Source organism: Pleurodeles waltl, chromosome 5 (assembly GCF_031143425.1).
Source record: "Pleurodeles waltl isolate 20211129_DDA chromosome 5, aPleWal1.hap1.20221129, whole genome shotgun sequence".
NCBI lineage: Eukaryota > Metazoa > Chordata > Amphibia > Caudata > Salamandridae > Pleurodeles > Pleurodeles waltl.
The window spans coordinates 1,865,718,012-1,865,738,846 of NC_090444.1; the positions used below are offsets into that span (position 1 = coordinate 1,865,718,012).

Here is a 20,835-nt window from a genome sequence, read left to right on the forward strand (position 1 = left end):
GGTAAATAAAACCCTCAGTAATAAATAGATGATACAGAACTCTTCATCACCATCCAGTACTACAAGGAAGTAGTTACAGTCGGGTACCGGCAGGCTATAGAACTGATATTCAAAGATCAGTCTGTGCCCCATAGACATGCCTGCGGTTCTCTTTGTAACCTCAGGTCGGTAGGTCACCTTTCCTTGTTTGTGACTTCATCCTCACCTAATACTCTCATTTGTCTTTGCTTGAGCGTCGTCCATCTAGTCGGGCCCTTGAGGTGGGCTCCAGTTCAGGGGTGAGGGTGGTGGGCAGACAATCCTTAGATCATCAGTGCCCATGCTACTGGCTCTTCAGGGGGCTCAGGCCTTCCTACTTCGCTTCACGTGCACTCTGCCCACTGAATCACATCCTTCGTCAGCTTAGCGCCCTGCTGTGCTCTCAACCCACCCAGTTCCTGCTGTAGAATGTTTTACTATGATAGTACCCAGTGCTGCATGTTTTCTCTCTGGGGATTAAGGGCTATCGCCAATAAACACTGCTTTGGTGTGTCGCCAGGTAACGCGGCTACTACTATGTGCACTACATTTAGGACATTTGTCCTAAGCTGTTGCAGCACCAAACATGACTAGGTCACATCCAGCCTGTACCCCAACACTGAGGATATCTCGAGGGACATTGCAAATATATTCTGTAAAGTTTTATGGGTTTTAAATGCCTTAAGTGGGCCAATTTAAACCTCAAGCTGCTGAGAACCTGTTTAATGTGGTGGTATTCACTTTCCTGCTCTTTATCCAAGGCTGGCTCAGTGTAATCTCTTTCCCACTGCCCCCTGATGACGCGAGACCACCCTTCTCTGTCCAAGACTAGATCAGTGTAATCTCTCTCCTATAATCCCCTGTGAGGAGAGACCACCCTTCTCTGTCCAAGACTAGATCAGTGTAATCTCTCTCCTATAATCCCCTGTGAGGAGAGACCACCCTTCTTTGTCCAAGACTGGATCAGTGTAATCTCTTTGTTATAATCCCCTGATGAGGAGAGACCACCCTTTTTTGTTGAAGCCTGATTCAGTGTAATCTCTTTCGTATTATCCACTGACGAGGAGAGATCACCCTTCTTTGTCCAAGACAGGTTTGGTATAATCTCTTTCCTATAATCCATTGACAACGAGAGATTACCCTTCTCTGTCCAAGACTGGATCAGTGTAATCTCTTGCCTATAATCCCCTGATGAGGAGAGACCATCCTTGTTAGTCCAAGACTGGATCAGCGTAATCTCTCTCCTATAATCCCCTGTGAGTAGAGACCACCCTTCTCTATCTAAGACTGGTTTGGTGTAATCTCTCTCCTATAATCCCCTGTGAGGAGAGACCACCCTTCTCTGTCCAAGACTGGATCAGTGTAATCTCTCTCCTATAATCCCCTGTGAGGAGAGACCACCCTTCTCTGTCCAAGACTAGATCAGTGTAATCTCTCTCTTACAATCCCCTGTGAGGAGAGACCACCTTCTCTGTCCAAGACTGGATCAGTGTAATCTCTCTCCTATAATCCCCTGTGAGGAGAGACCACCCTTCTTTGTCCAAGACTGGATCAGTGTAATCTCTTTCCTATAATCCCCTGTGAGGAGAGACCACCCTTTTTTGTTGAAGCCTGATTCGGTGTAATCTCTTTTGTATTATCCACTGACGAGGACAGAGCACCCTTCTTTGTCCAAGACTGGATCAGTGTAATCTCTCTCCTATAATCCCCTGTGAGGAGAGACCACCCTTCTTTGTCCAAGGCTGGATCAATGTACTCTCTCCTATAATCCCCTGTGAGGAGAGACCACCCTTCTCTGTCCAAGAGTAGATCAGTGTAATCTCTCTCCTATAATCCCCTGTGAGGAGAGACCACCCTTCTCTGTCCAAGACTAGATCAGTGTAATCTCTCTCCTATAATCCCCTGATGAGGAGAGACCACCATTTTTTGTTGAAGCCTGATTCGGTGTAATCTCTTTCTTATTATCCATTGACGAGGACAGAGCACCCTTCTTTGTCCAAGACTGGTTCAGTGTAATCTCTCTCCTATAATCCCCTGTAAGGAGAGACCACCCTTCTTTGTCCAAGACTGGTTTGGTATAATCTCTTTCCTATAATCCATTGCTAACAAGAGATTACCCTTCTCTGTCCAAGACTGGATGAATGTGATCTCTTTCTTACAATCCTGTGATGAGGAGAAACCAGCTTCTTTGTCTTCAAACTCTCTGGTGCTGGTCCTCACATTCAGTTACAACCATTTCAGTTTCAGAAATAAAATGAAAGCTTTTCTTTTCTGATCTATTTCTGGCCTATTCAGTGTTGAATTCAAAATACACTGGCTTCTTTGAATGTTAGGAATATTGCATAAAAGCATCAGTATAGTTCTTTGGCATTTTCACACCATCCACCTGTCTCCCGCATTACTGAAATAATAGTCAGAATTTTCTTCAATAGTTGTTAGCACCACAATCTCATTTCCAGTGCAAACGGAGCTGCCTGTTGCTCTTCTCAACACTCTCCCACAAGCTTTGTTCACCATGTTGACTGTTTGGGCAATGCAATTACCCACATTAGCAGTCCCATCATGTCAGTTTAAGAGAGCCCTTGATGAGCTGCTTTGTCCAGTTTGGTTCTCCACGCACCCACCCACACGCTGCAACTGTGCCGCCATGGAGTACAATTACAGGTCTGGTAATCCCAGCCTAACATTCTTCCATGGCAGCTTAGGTCCTGCCTGTTTCACTCTGCCACACTTTCGTGTTCACACAAGCGAGACCAGTAATTGATCTCGTTTTTTGTGTGTGTAAGTTCTGGTGGTTGCTGCTGATGCATTGTCCTTACATCACATAGATAGACTTGTAACACCTGACAGAACACCACCTTACACAATCAAATTCAGCCAATACCAAGGGAGGTAGAGAACGTCACTGATTCACTCAAACAATCGAATACCGTGTCCGTCTTTTCTTATAATGATCTCTAGATGCATGGCTCACTTGGACCCCTGATTAACAGAAATCTGCATGTTTCCATTGCACTCATGTCCAGGCAAAGAATGTTTTCTTGGCACTAAAGTCCTCCCAGCAGAAATAACTTAGTTATATTCAAATTAAGAGAGGCTCAGACGATTTCCCCCGAATCCTCAAGTGCGTGCCCAAGAACCTGCACTAGTCTGCTTGTTCCAGCAATGTATCTGCATACACGAGACCATGTGTGTGGTGTCCCTGATCTTACTGTGCTATTTATCCAATTCAGCCTGTGCACGCCTCTGGTGTTGCACATCTGTTGCTTGCGCTGTACAGTGGGGCCATCCACCGCAGGAACCAAGACCTTTCTCACGCTTGTGTTTCTACAGTGACCTTAGACAAGGGGCGGGAAGAGGTGCTGGTTATGTATTTCTGCCCAGCTTTGAGCCCATCACTATAACCCTCTCTCACATTTATGGCTGCAACAGTTTAGCCTCATGTGCTTCCTGGCAACATATTAACCAGTAATTTGCCAAACAATGTATATGTCGGTGTATCTTTACCTTGGGTCTGCTTTAAAAGCAGCAACGGGTAGCACCTTTGTTACTGGAATACCCAGCTCCACACTGCTCTTTGGCCAGTTTGGGTACTGTGATCATATAAAGCGTGGCCTTGACACATCCCATACCTACTTCATTAGTTTGTCTATATGCCGCTCTCATGTGTGTGTTTAGGATTGCATTAATTCCTTCTTGGGCATGAACTCTCTCTCATTCTGCCATGATAGACAGAATGCAGTTCTTCCCTCCTGAAAGCCAGGAGAGAAGCCTGCCCATTCTCACCCTTTCTCTGAGTAATCTGTGTCTAAGTTCTTCTAGTTTACTTGTTTAGTGCATACCACACATAATTTACCCCTCATCACTCTATTCGGTCTGGTTTCTTCTCAGATCTCAATGGTGCTTCTTATTCCAGTCGTTTTAAGTTCTTTTTCCAAGACAAACTTGCCTCAAGATGCATTCTGCTGCAGTGCTGTTCTGACATACATTTCCCTCTATGTAACACTTTGAATGCTTTCCAGTCGATCGATTAAACAGTTTGTTGTGGATCCCTAATAACTCTCAAATTAAAGATCAATGACATCTCTTATGTGCCCCTAAAATACCCTGCCTTACTCCATGTTAACACTTAAATCTCCATGTGAGGGTTCGTGGTCTAGTCTGACGCCATACAATCAGCCTCCACCCTCTTGTGTACAGTGTCAGATATGACAGCAAATTATGTCTGAGTGTGGCTGTTACGTCCCATGACAATGTGTCAATGTGAGCTGCATCCACCATGTCTGCAGTATCACAGCTCTAATCACTACCGACAAGGTGCTCTTCATGTGGCAATACTCAACGGAATCCGTCTTCTTTCCTTTAACTGCCTGTCTGATAACCTTTCTTTTTATCCCTCACCTCCATCGAACAGACAGATGGCTAGTCCACATAATGTGTAAAACTCTCCCATTAAATAATCTGGATGAGCAATGCTCCCTGCATGCTTCTCGCTACCTTTCAACTACATTTCTACTAGCTACTCTCTAGTAGTCAATAGAAATCTAAAAATGTAGTCCGCTCTCTTGCTACTTGGGATTTAGCCTTGTCTTCATATGCGTGAGGGGTCCTGTGAGAGTCATGCAACCTCCGACTAGCAAGAGCCGGCTACTCCAGGCACAGACTGCCCTCTGCATCCTCCTCCTAAACGAGCAGCACCCTAATCACCAGAACGTGCCACCCTGTGGGTGTCTGGAAGTCGACGAGGAGGATCCGCAACGGCCAAACAGATTTCAAACTCCTCTCCTGTCCTGCTCCTAAAAGCAATTAAACAGAGCTTCTCTCCCTCCTCACTGTGCCTCTTGTGTTCATACACTTAGCATCAAATGGTTCGTCTGTGCTTTCTTTACCGTCAGTTTCCCTGGTTTTAACTCCTCTACTGTGCCATCTGCTATTTCATCTATCCTGCATGTTGTGTGCGGTGTCGTCCTCAGCATCCACTCTGTGTACGTCTGCAAATTCCTCTGGGGAATGACTGCTGCTGGTGTCGCGGCTGCCTCAACTCGCACTTCCCAGTACTAGCCATTCCCAGACACACACACTGGTTGACTACAAAAAGTGTGATTTCCCATTGTGTATTACCTTTAACTTAGCTGGGTCCAACAACATATATTTTAAATTAACTGCTCTTAGTTTCTTGCTTGAAAGACTTGCACAATTTCTGAACTTTAAGAGTGCATGCTAGGAAAATCAATATTGTGCAATTTTCGTATTTGGGTTTGTAGGAAGTTGGCTCTGTATGTGCTATTTCAAAGTAAGGAATAGCATGCACAGAGTCCAAGGGTTCCCCTTAGAGGTAAAATAGTGGTAAAAAGAGATAATACTAATGCTCTATTTTGTGGTAGTGTGGTCGAGCAGTAGGCTTATCCAAGGAGTAGTGTTAAGCATTTGTTGTACATACACAAGACAATAAATGAGGTACACACACTCAGAGACAAATCCAGCCAATAGGTTTTTATATAGAAAAATATCTTTTCTTAGTTTATTTTAAGAACCACAGGTTCAAATTCTACATGTAATATCTCATTCGAAAGGTATTGCAGGTAAGTACTTTAGGAACTTCAAATCATCAAAATTGCATGTATACTTTTCAAGTTATTGACAAATAGCTGTTTTAAAAGTGGACACTTAGTGCAATTTTCACAGTTCCTGGGGGAGGTAAGTTTTTGTTAGTTTTACCAGGTAAGTAGGACACTTACAGGGTTCAGTTCTTGGTCCAAGGTAGCCCACCGTTGGGGGTTCAGAGCAACCCCAAAGTCACCACACCAGCAGCTCAGGGCCGGTCAGGTGCAGAGTTCAAAGTGGTGCCCAAAACACATAGGCTAGAATGGAGAGGAGGGGGTGCCCCGGTTCCGGTCTGCTTGCAGGTAAGTACCCGCGTCTTCGGAGGGCAGACCAGGGGGGTTTTGTAGGGCACCGGGGGGGACACAAGCCCACACAGAAATTTCACCCTCAGCGGCGCGGGGGCGGCCGGGTGCAGTGTAGAAACAAGCGTCGGGTTCGCAATGTTAGTCTATGAGAGATCTCGGGATCTCTTCAGCGCTGCAGGCAGGCAAGGGGGGGGTTCCTCGGGGAAACCTCCACTTGGGCAAGGGAGAGGGACTCCTGGGGGTCACTTCTCCAGTGAAAGTCCGGTCCTTCAGGTCCTGGGGGCTGCGGGTGCAGGGTCTCTCCCAGGTGTCGGGACTTTAGGTTCAAAGAGTCGCGGTCAGGGGAAGCCTCGGGATTCCCTCTGCAGGCGGCGCTGTGGGGGCTCAGGGGGGACAGGTTTTGGTACTCACAGTATTAGAGTAGTCCTGGGGTCCCGCCTGAGGTGTCGGATCTCCACCAGCCGAGTCGGGGTCGCCGGGTGCAGTGTTGCAAGTCTCACGCTTCTTGCGGGGAGCTTGCAGGGTTCTTTAAAGCTGCTGGAAACAGAGTCGCAGCCTTTCTTGGAGCAGGTCCGCTGTCCTCGGGAGTTTCTTGTCTTTTCGAAGCAGGGGCAGTCCTCAGAGGATGTCGAGGTCGCTGGTCCCTTTGGAAGGCGTCGCTGGAGCAGGATCTTTGGAAGGCAGGAGACAGGCCGGTGAGTTTCTGGAGCCAAGGCAGTTGTCGTCTTCTGGTCTTCCGCTGCAGGGGTTTTCAGCTGGGCAGTCCTCCTTCTTGTAGTTGCAGGAATCTAATTTTCTAGGGTTCAGGGTAGCCCTTAAATACTAAATTTAAGGGCGTGTTTAGGTCTGGGGGGTTAGTAGCCAATGGCTACTAGCCCTGAGGGTGGGTACACCCTCTTTGTGCCCCCTCCCAAGGGGAGGGGGTCACAATCCTAACCCTATTGGGGGAATCCTCCATCTGCAAGATGGAGGATTTCTAAAAGTTAGAGTCACTTCAGCTCAGGACACCTTAGGGGCTGTCCTGACTGGCCAGTGACTCCTCCTTGTTTTTCTCATTATTTTCTCCGGCCTTGCCGCCAAAAGTGGGGCCTGGCCGGAGGGGGCGGGCAACTCCACTAGCTGGAGTGTCCTGCTGGGTTGGCACAAAGGAGGTGAGCCTTTGAGGCTCACCGCCAGGTGTTACAGCTCCTGCCTGGGGGAGGTGTTAGCATCTCCACCCAGTGCAGGCTTTGTTACTGGCCTCAGAGTGACAAAGGCACTCTCCCCATGGGGCCAGCAACATGTCTCGGTTTGTGGCAGGCTGCTAAAACTAGTCAGCCTACACAGATAGTCGGTTAAGTTTCAGGGGGCACCTCTAAGGTGCCCTCTGTGGTGTATTTCTCAATAAAATGTACACTGGCATCAGTGTGCATTTATTGTGCTGAGAAGTTTGATACCAAACTTCCCAGTTTTCAGTGTAGCCATTATGGTGCTGTGGAGTTCGTGTTTGACAAACTCCCAGACCATATACTCCTATGGCTACCCTGCACTTACAATGTCTAAGGTTTTGTTTAGACACTGTAGGGGTACCATGCTCATGCACTGGTACCCTCACCTATGGTATAGTGCACCCTGCCTTAGGGCTGTAAGGCCTGCTAGAGGGGTGTCTTACCTATACTGCATAGGCAGTGAGAGGCTGGCATGGCACCCTGAGGGGAGTGCCATGTCGACTTACTCGTTTTGTCCTCACTAGCACACACAAGCTGGCAAGCAGTGTGTCTGTGCTGAGTGAGAGGTCTCCAGGGTGGCATAAGACATGCTGCAGCCCTTAGAGACCTTCCTTGGCATCAGGGCCCTTGGTACTAGAAGTACCAGTTACAAGGGACTTATCTGGATGCCAGGGTCTGCCAATTGTGGATACAAAAGTACAGGTTAGGGAAAGAACACTGGTGCTGGGGCCTGGTTAGCAGGCCTCAGCACACTTTCAATTGTAAACATAGCATCAGCAAAGGCAAAAAGTCAGGGGGCAACCATGCCAAGGAGGCATTTCCTTACACAACCCCCCCCCAAACGAAAGAGGATGAGACTAACCTTTCCCAAGAGAGTCTTCATTTTCTAAGTGGAAGAACCTGGAAAGGCCATCTGCATTGGCATGGGCAGTCCCAGGTCTGTGTTCCACTATAAAGTCCATTCCCTGTAGGGAGATGGACCACCTCAACAGTTTAGGATTTTCACCTTTCATTTGCATCAGCCATTTGAGAGGTCTGTGGTCAGTTTGAACTAGGAAGTGAGTCCCAAAGAGGTATGGTCTCAGCTTCTTCAGGGACCAAACCACAGCAAAGGCCTCCCTCTCAATGGCACTCCAACGCTGCTCCCTGGGGAGTAACCTCCTGCTAATGAAAGCAACAGGCTGGTCAAGGCCATCATCATTTGTTTGGGACAAAACTGCCCCTATTCCATGTTCAGAGGCATCAGTCTGCACAATGAACTGCTTAGAATAATCTGGAGCTTTGAGAACTGGTGCTGAGCACATTGCCTGTTTCAGGGTGTCAAAGGCCTGTTGGCATTCCACAGTCCAGTTTACTTTCTTGGGCATTTTCTTGGAGGTGAGTTCAGTGAGGGCTGTCACAATGGATCCATATCCCTTCACAAACCTCCTGTAGTACCCAGTCAAGCCAAGGAATGCCCTGACTTGAGTCTGGGTTTTTGGAGCTACCCAGTCCAGAATAGTCTGGATCTTGGGTTGGAGTGGCTGAACTTGGCCTCCACCTACAAGGTGTCCCAAGTAAACCACAGTTCCCTGCCCTATCTGGCATTTGGATGCCTTGATAGAGAGGCCTGCAGATTGCAGAGCCTTCAAAACCTTCCTCAGGTGGACCAGGTGATCCTGCCAGGTGGAGCTAAAGACAGCAATATCATCAAGATAAGCTGTGCTAAAGGACTCCAAGCCAGCAAGGACTTGATTCACCAACCTTTGGAAGGTGGCAGGGGCATTCTTTAAACCAAAGGGCATAACAGTAAACTGATAATGCCCATCAGGTGTGGAGAATGCTGTCTTTTCTTTTGCTCCAGGTGCCATTTTTATTTGCCAGTACCCTGCTGTCAAGTCAAAGGTACTTAGAAATTTGGCAGCACCTAATTTATCAATGAGCTCATCAGCTCTTGGAATTGGATGGGCATCTGTCTTGGTGACAGAATTGAGCCCTCTGTAGTCCACACAAAACCTCATCTCTTTCTTTCCATCTTTGGTGTGAGGTTTGGGGACTAAGACCACTGGGCTAGCCCAGGGGCTGTCAGAGCGCTCAATTACTCCCAATTCCAGCATCTTGTGGACTTCCACCTTGATGCTTTCCTTAACATGGTCAGACTGTCTGAAGATTTTGTTTTTGACAGGCATGCTGTCTCCTGTGTCCACATCATGGGTACACAGGGGTGTCTGACCAGGGGTTAGGGAGAAAAGCTCAGGAAACTGTTGTAGGACTCTCCTACAATCAGCCTGCTGTTGGCCAGAGAGGGTGTCTGAGTAGATCACTCCATCTACTGTGCCATCTCTTGGGTCTGATGACAGAAGATCAGGGAGAGGTTCACTCTCTGCCTCCTGATCCTCATCTGTTACCATCAACAGATTCACATCAGCCCTGTCATGGAAGAGCTTAAGGCGGTTCACATGGATTACCCTCTTGGGGCTCCTGCTTGTGCCCAGGTCCACCAGGTAGGTGACCTGACTCTTCCTTTCTAGCACTGGGTAAGGGCCACTCCATTTGTCCTGGAGTGCCCTGGGAGCCACAGGCTCCAGAACCCAGACTTTCTGCCCTGGTTGGAACTCAACCAGTGCAGCCTTTTGGTCATACCAAAACTTCTGGAGCTGTTGGCTGGCCTCAAGGTTTTTGGTTGCCTTTTCCATGTACTCTGCCATTCTAGAGCGAAGGCCAAGTACATAGTCCACTATGTCCTGTTTAGGCTCATGGAGAGGTCTCTCCCAGCCTTCTTTAACAAGGGCAAGTGGTCCCCTTACAGGATGACCAAACAGAAGTTCAAAGGGTGAGAATCCTACTCCCTTCTGTGGCACCTCTCTGTAAGCGAAAAGCAGACATGGCAAGAGGACATCCCATCTCCTTTTGAGCTTTTCTGGGAGCCCCATGATCATGCCTTTTAATGTCTTGTTGAATCTCTCAACCAAGCCATTAGTTTGTGGATGGTATGGTGTAGTGAATTTATAAGTCACTCCACACTCATTCCACATGTGCTTTAGGTATGCTGACATGAAGTTGGTACCCCTGTCAGCCACCACCTCCTTAGGGAAACCCACTCTGGTAAAGATACCAATGAGGGCCTTGGCTACTGCAGGGGCAGTAGTCGACCTAAGGGGAATAGCTTCAGGATACCTGGTAGCATGATCCACTACTACCAGGATATACATATTTCCTGAGGCTGTGGGAGGTTCTAGTGGACCAACTATGTCCACACCCACTCTTTCAAAGGGCACCCCCACCACTGGAAGTGGAATGAGGGGGGCCTTTGGATGCCCACCTGTCTTACCACTGGCTTGACAGGTGGGGCAGGAGAGGCAAAACTCCTTAACCATGTTGGACATATTGGGCCAGTAGAAGTGGTTGACTAACCTCTCCCACGTCTTGGTTTGTCCCAAATGTCCAGCAAGGGGAATGTCATGGGCCAATGTTAGGATGAACTCTCTGAACAGCTGAGGCACTACCACTCTCCTAGTGGTACCAGGTTTGGGGTCTCTGGCCTCAGTGTACAGGAGCCCATCTTCCCAATAGACCCTATGTGTTCCATTTTTCTTGCCTTTGGACTCTTCAGCAGCTTGCTGCCTAAGGCCTTCAAGAGAGGGACAGGTTTCTTGTCCCTTACACAGCTCCTCCCTTGAGGGTCCCCCTGGGCCTAAGAGCTCAACCTGATAAGGTTCAAGCTCCAAAGGCTCAGTTCCCTCAGAGGGCAGAACTTCTTCCTGAGAAGAGAGGTTCCCTTTCTTTTGCTGTGTTGCAGTTGGTTTCCCAGCTGACTTTCCTGTTCTCTTGGTAGGCTGGGCCATTCTTCCAGACTCCAGCTCTACTTGTCCACCCTGTGCCTTGCACTGTGCTCTTGTTTTCACACACACCAGTTCAGGGATACCCAGCATTGCTGCATGGGTTTTTAGTTCTACCTCAGCCCATGCTGAGGACTCCAGGTCATTTCCAAGCAGACAGTCCACTGGGATATTTGAGGAGACCACCACCTGTTTCAGGCCCTTGACCCCTCCCCATTCTAAAGTAACCATTGCCATGGGATGTACTTTTCTCTGATTGTCAGCGTTGGTGACTGTGTAAGTTTTTCCAGTCAGGTATTGGCCAGGGGAAACCAGTTTCTCTGTCACCATGGTGACACTGGCACCTGTATCCCTCAGGCCCTCTATTCTAGTCCCATTAATTAAGAGTTGCTGTCTGTATTTTTGCATGTTAGGCGGCCAGACAGCTAGTGTGGCTAAATCCACCCCACCCTCAGAAACTAGAGTAGCTTCAGTGTGGACCCTGATTTGCTCTGGGCACACTGTTGATCCCACTTGGAGACTAGCCATACCAGTGTTACCTGGATGGGAGTTTGGAGTGGAACCTTTCTTGGGACAGGCCTTGTCTCCAGTTTGGTGTCCATGCTGTTTACAGCTATGACACCAGGCCTTTTTGGGATCAAAGTTTTTACCCTTGTACCCATTGTTTTGTGAAGAGGTTCTGGGCCCACCCTCCTGTGCAGGTTTTTGGGGGCCTGTAGAAGACTCTTTACTATTTTTAGTTTTGGTTGTCTCATCACCCTTCTGCTGGGGAGTCTTTGTGACCCCTTTCTTTTGGTCACCCCCTGTTGAAGTCTTGGACACCCTTGTCTTGACCCAATGGTCCGCCTTCTTTCCCAATTCTTGGGGAGAAATTGGTCCTAGGTCTACCAGATGCTGATGCAGTTTATCATTGAAACAATTACTTAACAGGTGTTCTTTCACAAATAAATTGTACAGCCCATCATAATTACTTACACCACTGCCTTGAATCCAACCATCTAGTGTTTTCACTGAGTAGTCAACAAAGTCAACCCAGGTCTGGCTCGAGGATTTTTGAGCCCCCCTGAACCTAATCCTGTACTCCTCAGTGGAGAATCCAAAGCCCTCAATCAGGGTACCCTTCATGAGGTCATAAGATTCTGCATCTTGTCCAGAGAGTGTGAGGAGTCTATCCCTACACTTTCCTGTGAACATTTCCCAAAGGAGAGCACCCCAGTGAGATCTGTTCACTTTTCTGGTTACACAAGCCCTCTCAAAAGCTGTGAACCATTTGGTGATGTCATCACCATCTTCATATTTAGTTACAATCCCTTTGGGGATTTTCAACATGTCAGGAGAATCTCTGACCCTATTTATGTTGCTGCCACCATTGATGGGTCCTAGGCCCATCTCTTGTCTTTCCCTCTCTATGGCTAGGATCTGTCTTTCCAAAGCCAATCTTTTGGCCATCCTGGCTAACTGGATGTCCTCTTCACTGGAGTTATCCTCAGTGATTTCGGAGTTGTTGGTCCCTCCTGTGAGGGAACCAGCCTCTCTGACTATTATTTGTGGAGTCAGGGCTTGAGAAGCCCTGCTCTCCCTAAGTAGGACTGGAGGGGGGGAATTTCCCTCCAAGTCACTATCTTCATCCTCTGAGTTGCCATCCTCAGAGGGGTTGGCCTTTTCAAACTCTGCCAAAAGCTCCTGGAGCTGTACTTTGGTAGGTTTGGGGCCCATTGCTATTTTCTTTAGTTTACAGAGTGACCTTAGCTCTCTCATCTGTAGATGGAGGTAAGGTGTGGTGTCGAGTTCCACCACATTCACATCTGTGCTAGACATTATGCTTCTAAAAGTTGGAATACTTTTTAAGAAACTAAAACTGCTTCTAGAATCTAATTCAAACTTTTAACAAACTTTTAAACTCTAAAAGAAATGCTAAACAGAATCTAACACAAGGCCCTAGCAGGTCTTTTAAGAATTTAGAAAACTTTTCAAATTGCAAAAATCAATTTCTAATGACAATTTTGGAATTTGTCGTGTGATCAGGTATTGGCTGAGTAGTCCAGCAAATGCAAAGTCTTGTACCCCACCGCTGATCCACCAATGTAGGAAGTTGGCTCTGTATGTGCTATTTCAAAGTAAGGAATAGCATGCACAGAGTCCAAGGGTTCCCCTTAGAGGTAAAATAGTGGTAAAAAGAGATAATACTAATGCTCTATTTTGTGGTAGTGTGGTCGAGCAGTAGGCTTATCCAAGGAGTAGTGTTAAGCATTTGTTGTACATACACAAGACAATAAATGAGGTACACACACTCAGAGACAAATCCAGCCAATAGGTTTTTATATAGAAAAATATCTTTTCTTAGTTTATTTTAAGAACCACAGGTTCAAATTCTACATGTAATATCTCATTCGAAAGGTATTGCAGGTAAGTACTTTAGGAACTTCAAATCATCAAAATTGCATGTATACTTTTCAAGTTATTGACAAATAGCTGTTTTAAAAGTGGACACTTAGTGCAATTTTCACAGTTCCTGGGGGAGGTAAGTTTTTGTTAGTTTTACCAGGTAAGTAGGACACTTACAGGGTTCAGTTCTTGGTCCAAGGTAGCCCACCGTTGGGGGTTCAGAGCAACCCCAAAGTCACCACACCAGCAGCTCAGGGCCGGTCAGGTGCAGAGTTCAAAGTGGTGCCCAAAACACATAGGCTAGAATGGAGAGGAGGGGGTGCCCCGGTTCCGGTCTGCTTGCAGGTAAGTACCCGCGTCTTCGGAGGGCAGACCAGGGGGGTTTTGTAGGGCACCGGGGGGGACACAAGCCCACACAGAAATTTCACCCTCAGCGGCGCGGGGGCGGCCGGGTGCAGTGTAGAAACAAGCGTCGGGTTCGCAATGTTAGTCTATGAGAGATCTCGGGATCTCTTCAGCGCTGCAGGCAGGCAAGGGGGGGGTTCCTCGGGGAAACCTCCACTTGGGCAAGGGAGAGGGACTCCTGGGGGTCACTTCTCCAGTGAAAGTCCGGTCCTTCAGGTCCTGGGGGCTGCGGGTGCAGGGTCTCTCCCAGGTGTCGGGACTTTAGGTTCAAAGAGTCGCGGTCAGGGGAAGCCTCGGGATTCCCTCTGCAGGCGGCGCTGTGGGGGCTCAGGGGGGACAGGTTTTGGTACTCACAGTATTAGAGTAGTCCTGGGGTCCCGCCTGAGGTGTCGGATCTCCACCAGCCGAGTCGGGGTCGCCGGGTGCAGTGTTGCAAGTCTCACGCTTCTTGCGGGGAGCTTGCAGGGTTCTTTAAAGCTGCTGGAAACAGAGTCGCAGCCTTTCTTGGAGCAGGTCCGCTGTCCTCGGGAGTTTCTTGTCTTTTCGAAGCAGGGGCAGTCCTCAGAGGATGTCGAGGTCGCTGGTCCCTTTGGAAGGCGTCGCTGGAGCAGGATCTTTGGAAGGCAGGAGACAGGCCGGTGAGTTTCTGGAGCCAAGGCAGTTGTCGTCTTCTGGTCTTCCGCTGCAGGGGTTTTCAGCTGGGCAGTCCTCCTTCTTGTAGTTGCAGGAATCTAATTTTCTAGGGTTCAGGGTAGCCCTTAAATACTAAATTTAAGGGCGTGTTTAGGTCTGGGGGGTTAGTAGCCAATGGCTACTAGCCCTGAGGGTGGGTACACCCTCTTTGTGCCCCCTCCCAAGGGGAGGGGGTCACAATCCTAACCCTATTGGGGGAATCCTCCATCTGCAAGATGGAGGATTTCTAAAAGTTAGAGTCACTTCAGCTTAGGACACCTTAGGGGCTGTCCTGACTGGCCAGTGACTCCTCCTTGTTTTTCTCATTATTTTCTCCGGCCTTGCCGCCAAAAGTGGGGCCTGGCCGGAGGGGGCGGGCAACTCCACTAGCTGGAGTGTCCTGCTGGGTTGGCACAAAGGAGGTGAGCCTTTGAGGCTCACCGCCAGGTGTGACAATTCCTGCCTGGGAGAGGTGTTAGCATCTCCACCCAGTGCAGGCTTTGTTACTGGCCTCAGAGTGACAAAGGCACTCTCCCCATGGGGCCAGCAACATGTCTCGGTTTGTGGCAGGCTGCTAAAACTAGTCAGCCTACACAGATAGTCGGTTAAGTTTCAGGGGGCACCTCTAAGGTGCCCTCTGTGGTGTATTTCTCAATAAAATGTACACTGGCATCAGTGTGCATTTATTGTGCTGAGAAGTTTGATACCAAACTTCCCAGTTTTCAGTGTAGCCATTATGGTGCTGTGGAGTTCGTGTTTGACAAACTCCCAGACCATATACTCCTATGGCTACCCTGCACTTACAATGTCTAAGGTTTTGTTTAGATACTGTAGGGGTACCATGCTCATGCACTGGTACCCTCACCTATGGTATAGTGCACCCTGCCTTAGGGCTGTAAGGCCTGCTAGAGGGGTGTCTTACCTATACTGCATAGGCAGTGAGAGGCTGGCATGGCACCCTGAGGGGAGTGCCATGTCGACTTACTCGTTTTGTCCTCACTAGCACACACAAGCTGGCAAGCAGTGTGTCTGTGCTGAGTGAGAGGTCTCCAGGGTGGCATAAGACATGCTGCAGCCCTTAGAGACCTTCCTTGGCATCAGGGCCCTTGGTACTAGAAGTACCAGTTACAAGGGACTTATCTGGATGCCAGGGTCTGCCAATTGTGGATACAAAAGTACAGGTTAGGGAAAGAACACTGGTGCTGGGGCCTGGTTAGCAGGCCTCAGCACACTTTCAATTGTAAACATAGCATCAGCAAAGGCAAAAAGTCAGGGGGCAACCATGCCAAGGAGGCATTTCCTTACACAACCCCCCCCCAAACGAAAGAGGATGAGACTAACCTTTCCCAAGAGAGTCTTCATTTTCTAAGTGGAAGAACCTGGAAAGGCCATCTGCATTGGCATGGGCAGTCCCAGGTCTGTGTTCCACTATAAAGTCCATTCCCTGTAGGGAGATGGACCACCTCAACAGTTTAGGATTTTCACCTTTCATTTGCATCAGCCATTTGAGAGGTCTGTGGTCAGTTTGAACTAGGAAGTGAGTCCCAAAGAGGTATGGTCTCAGCTTCTTCAGGGACCAAACCACAGCAAAGGCCTCCCTCTCAATGGCACTCCAACGCTGCTCCCTGGGGAGTAACCTCCTGCTAATGAAAGCAACAGGCTGGTCAAGGCCATCATCATTTGTTTGGGACAAAACTGCCCCTATTCCATGTTCAGAGGCATCAGTCTGCACAATGAACTGCTTAGAATAATCTGGAGCTTTGAGAACTGGTGCTGAGCACATTGCCTGTTTCAGGGTGTCAAAGGCCTGTTGGCATTCCACAGTCCAGTTTACTTTCTTGGGCATTTTCTTGGAGGTGAGTTCAGTGAGGGCTGTCACAATGGATCCATATCCCTTCACAAACCTCCTGTAGTACCCAGTCAAGCCAAGGAATGCCCTGACTTGAGTCTGGGTTTTTGGAGCTACCCAGTCCAGAATAGTCTGGATCTTGGGTTGGAGTGGCTGAACTTGGCCTCCACCTACAAGGTGTCCCAAGTAAACCACAGTTCCCTGCCCTATCTGGCATTTGGATGCCTTGATAGAGAGGCCTGCAGATTGCAGAGCCTTCAAAACCTTCCTCAGGTGGACCAGGTGATCCTGCCAGGTGGAGCTAAAGACAGCAATATCATCAAGATAAGCTGTGCTAAAGGACTCCAAGCCAGCAAGGACTTGATTCACCAACCTTTGGAAGGTGGCAGGGGCATTCTTTAAACCAAAGGGCATAACAGTAAACTGATAATGCCCATCAGGTGTGGAGAATGCTGTCTTTTCTTTTGCTCCAGGTGCCATTTTTATTTGCCAGTACCCTGCTGTCAAGTCAAAGGTACTTAGAAATTTGGCAGCACCTAATTTATCAATGAGCTCATCAGCTCTTGGAATTGGATGGGCATCTGTCTTGGTGACAGAATTGAGCCCTCTGTAGTCCACACAAAACCTCATCTCTTTCTTTCCATCTTTGGTGTGAGGTTTGGGGACTAAGACCACTGGGCTAGCCCAGGGGCTGTCAGAGCGCTCAATTACTCCCAATTCCAGCATCTTGTGGACTTCCACCTTGATGCTTTCCTTAACATGGTCAGACTGTCTGAAGATTTTGTTTTTGACAGGCATGCTGTCTCCTGTGTCCACATCATGGGTACACAGGGGTGTCTGACCAGGGGTTAGGGAGAAAAGCTCAGGAAACTGTTGTAGGACTCTCCTACAATCAGCCTGCTGTTGGCCAGAGAGGGTGTCTGAGTAGATCACTCCATCTACTGTGCCATCTCTTGGGTCTGATGACAGAAGATCAGGGAGAGGTTCACTCTCTGCCTCCTGATCCTCATCTGTTACCATCAACAGATTCACATCAGCCCTGTCATGGAAGAGCTTAAGGCGGTTCACATGGATTACCCTCTTGGGGCTCCTGCTTGTGCCCAGGTCCACCAGGTAGGTGACCTGACTCTTCCTTTCTAGCACTGGGTAAGGGCCACTCCATTTGTCCTGGAGTGCCCTGGGAGCCACAGGCTCCAGAACCCAGACTTTCTGCCCTGGTTGGAACTCAACCAGTGCAGCCTTTTGGTCATACCAAAACTTCTGGAGCTGTTGGCTGGCCTCAAGGTTTTTGGTTGCCTTTTCCATGTACTCTGCCATTCTAGAGCGAAGGCCAAGTACATAGTCCACTATGTCCTGTTTAGGCTCATGGAGAGGTCTCTCCCAGCCTTCTTTAACAAGGGCAAGTGGTCCCCTTACAGGATGACCAAACAGAAGTTCAAAGGGTGAGAATCCTACTCCCTTCTGTGGCACCTCTCTGTAAGCGAAAAGCAGACATGGCAAGAGGACATCCCATCTCCTTTTGAGCTTTTCTGGGAGCCCCATGATCATGCCTTTTAATGTCTTGTTGAATCTCTCAACCAAGCCATTAGTTTGTGGATGGTATGGTGTAGTGAATTTATAAGTCACTCCACACTCATTCCACATGTGCTTTAGGTATGCTGACATGAAGTTGGTACCCCTGTCAGCCACCACCTCCTTAGGGAAACCCACTCTGGTAAAGATACCAATGAGGGCCTTGGCTACTGCAGGGGCAGTAGTCGACCTAAGGGGAATAGCTTCAGGATACCTGGTAGCATGATCCACTACTACCAGGATATACATATTTCCTGAGGCTGTGGGAGGTTCTAGTGGACCAACTATGTCCACACCCACTCTTTCAAAGGGCACCCCCACCACTGGAAGTGGAATGAGGGGGGCCTTTGGATGCCCACCTGTCTTACCACTGGCTTGACAGGTGGGGCAGGAGAGGCAAAACTCCTTAACCATGTTGGACATATTGGGCCAGTAGAAGTGGTTGACTAACCTCTCCCACGTCTTGGTTTGTCCCAAATGTCCAGCAAGGGGAATGTCATGGGCCAATGTTAGGATGAACTCTCTGAACAGCTGAGGCACTACCACTCTCCTAGTGGTACCAGGTTTGGGGTCTCTGGCCTCAGTGTACAGGAGCCCATCTTCCCAATAGACCCTATGTGTTCCATTTTTCTTGCCTTTGGACTCTTCAGCAGCTTGCTGCCTAAGGCCTTCAAGAGAGGGACAGGTTTCTTGTCCCTTACACAGCTCCTCCCTTGAGGGTCCCCCTGGGCCTAAGAGCTCAACCTGATAAGGTTCAAGCTCCAAAGGCTCAGTTCCCTCAGAGGGCAGAACTTCTTCCTGAGAAGAGAGGTTCCCTTTCTTTTGCTGTGTTGCAGTTGGTTTCCCAGCTGACTTTCCTGTTCTCTTGGTAGGCTGGGCCATTCTTCCAGACTCCAGCTCTACTTGTCCACCCTGTGCCTTGCACTGTGCTCTTGTTTTCACACACACCAGTTCAGGGATACCCAGCATTGCTGCATGGGTTTTTAGTTCTACCTCAGCCCATGCTGAGGACTCCAGGTCATTTCCAAGCAGACAGTCCACTGGGATATTTGAGGAGACCACCACCTGTTTCAGGCCCTTGACCCCTCCCCATTCTAAAGTAACCATTGCCATGGGATGTACTTTTCTCTGATTGTCAGCGTTGGTGACTGTGTAAGTTTTTCCAGTCAGGTATTGGCCAGGGGAAACCAGTTTCTCTGTCACCATGGTGACACTGGCACCTGTATCCCTCAGGCCCTCTATTCTAGTCCCATTAATTAAGAGTTGCTGTCTGTATTTTTGCATGTTAGGCGGCCAGACAGCTAGTGTGGCTAAATCCACCCCACCCTCAGAAACTAGAGTAGCTTCAGTGTGGACCCTGATTTGCTCTGGGCACACTGTTGATCCCACTTGGAGACTAGCCATACCAGTGTTACCTGGATGGGAGTTTGGAGTGGAACCTTTCTTGGGACAGGCCTTGTCTCCAGTTTGGTGTCCATGCTGTTTACAGCTATGACACCAGGCCTTTTTGGGATCAAAGTTTTTACCCTTGTACCCATTGTTTTGTGAAGAGGTTCTGGGCCCACCCTCCTGTGCAGGTTTTTGGGGGCCTGTAGAAGACTCTTTACTATTTTTAGTTTTGGTTGTCTCATCACCCTTCTGCTGGGGAGTCTTTGTGACCCCTTTCTTTTGGTCACCCCCTGTTGAAGTCTTGGACACCCTTGTCTTGACCCAATGGTCCGCCTTCTTTCCCAATTCTTGGGGAGAAATTGGTCCTAGGTCTACCAGATGCTGATGCAGTTTATCATTGAAACAATTACTTAACAGGTGTTCTTTCACAAATAAATTGTACAGCCCATCATAATTACTTACACCACTGCCTTGAATCCAACCATCTAGTGTTTTCACTGAGTAGTCAACAAAGTCAACCCAGGTCTGGCTCGAGGATTTTTGAGCCCCCCTGAACCTAATCCTGTACTCCTCAGTGGAGAATCCAAAGCCCTCAATCAGGGTACCCTTCATGAGGTCATAAGATTCTGCATCTTGTCCAGAGAGTGTGAGGAGTCTATCCCTACACTTTCCTGTGAACATTTCCCAAAGGAGAGCACCCCAGTGAGATCTGTTCACTTTTCTGGTTACACAAGCCCTCTCAAAAGCTGTGAACCATTTGGTGATGTCATCACCATCTTCATATTTAGTTACAATCCCTTTGGGGATTTTCAACATGTCAGGAGAATCTCTGACCCTATTTATGTTGCTGCCACCATTGATGGGTCCTAGGCCCATCTCTTGTCTTTCCCTCTCTATGGCTAGGATCTGTCTTTCCAAAGCCAATCTTTTGGCCATCCTGGCTAACTGGATGTCCTCTTCACTGGAGTTATCCTCAGTGATTTCGGAGTTGTTGGTCCCTCCTGTGAGGGAACCAGCCTCTCTGACTATTATTTGTGGAGTCAGGGCTTGAGAAGCCCTGCTCTCCCTAAGTAGGACTGGAGGGGGGGAATTTCCCTCCAAGTCACTATCTTCATCCTCTGAGTTGCCATCCTCAGAGGGGTTGGCCTTTTCAAACTCTGCCAAAAGCTCCTGGAGCTGTACTTTGGTAGGTTTGGGGCCCATTGCTATTTTCTTTAGTTTACAGAGTGACCTTAGCTCTCTCATCTGTAGATGGAGGTAAGGTGTGGTGTCGAGTTCCACCACATTCACATCTGTGCTAGACATTATGCTTCTAAAAGTTGGAATACTTTTTAAGAAACTAAAACTGCTTCTAGAATCTAATTCAAACTTTTAACAAACTTTTAAACTCTAAAAGAAATGCTAAACAGAATCTAACACAAGGCCCTAGCAGGTCTTTTAAGAATTTAGAAAACTTTTCAAATTGCAAAAATCAATTTCTAATGACAATTTTGGAATTTGTCGTGTGATCAGGTATTGGCTGAGTAGTCCAGCAAATGCAAAGTCTTGTACCCCACCGCTGATCCACCAATGTAGGAAGTTGGCTCTGTATGTGCTATTTCAAAGTAAGG

The 20,835-nt window shown here is 48.3% G+C and overlaps 1 protein-coding gene across 1 annotated transcript in view; it reads right to left on the reverse strand.

Moving 5' to 3' along the window:
* Positions 1-20,835, reverse strand: part of PTK7 (protein tyrosine kinase 7 (inactive)) — a 535,321-nt gene that overhangs the window by 21,655 nt on the left and 492,831 nt on the right. The gene's annotated exons all lie outside the window — the stretch shown is intronic.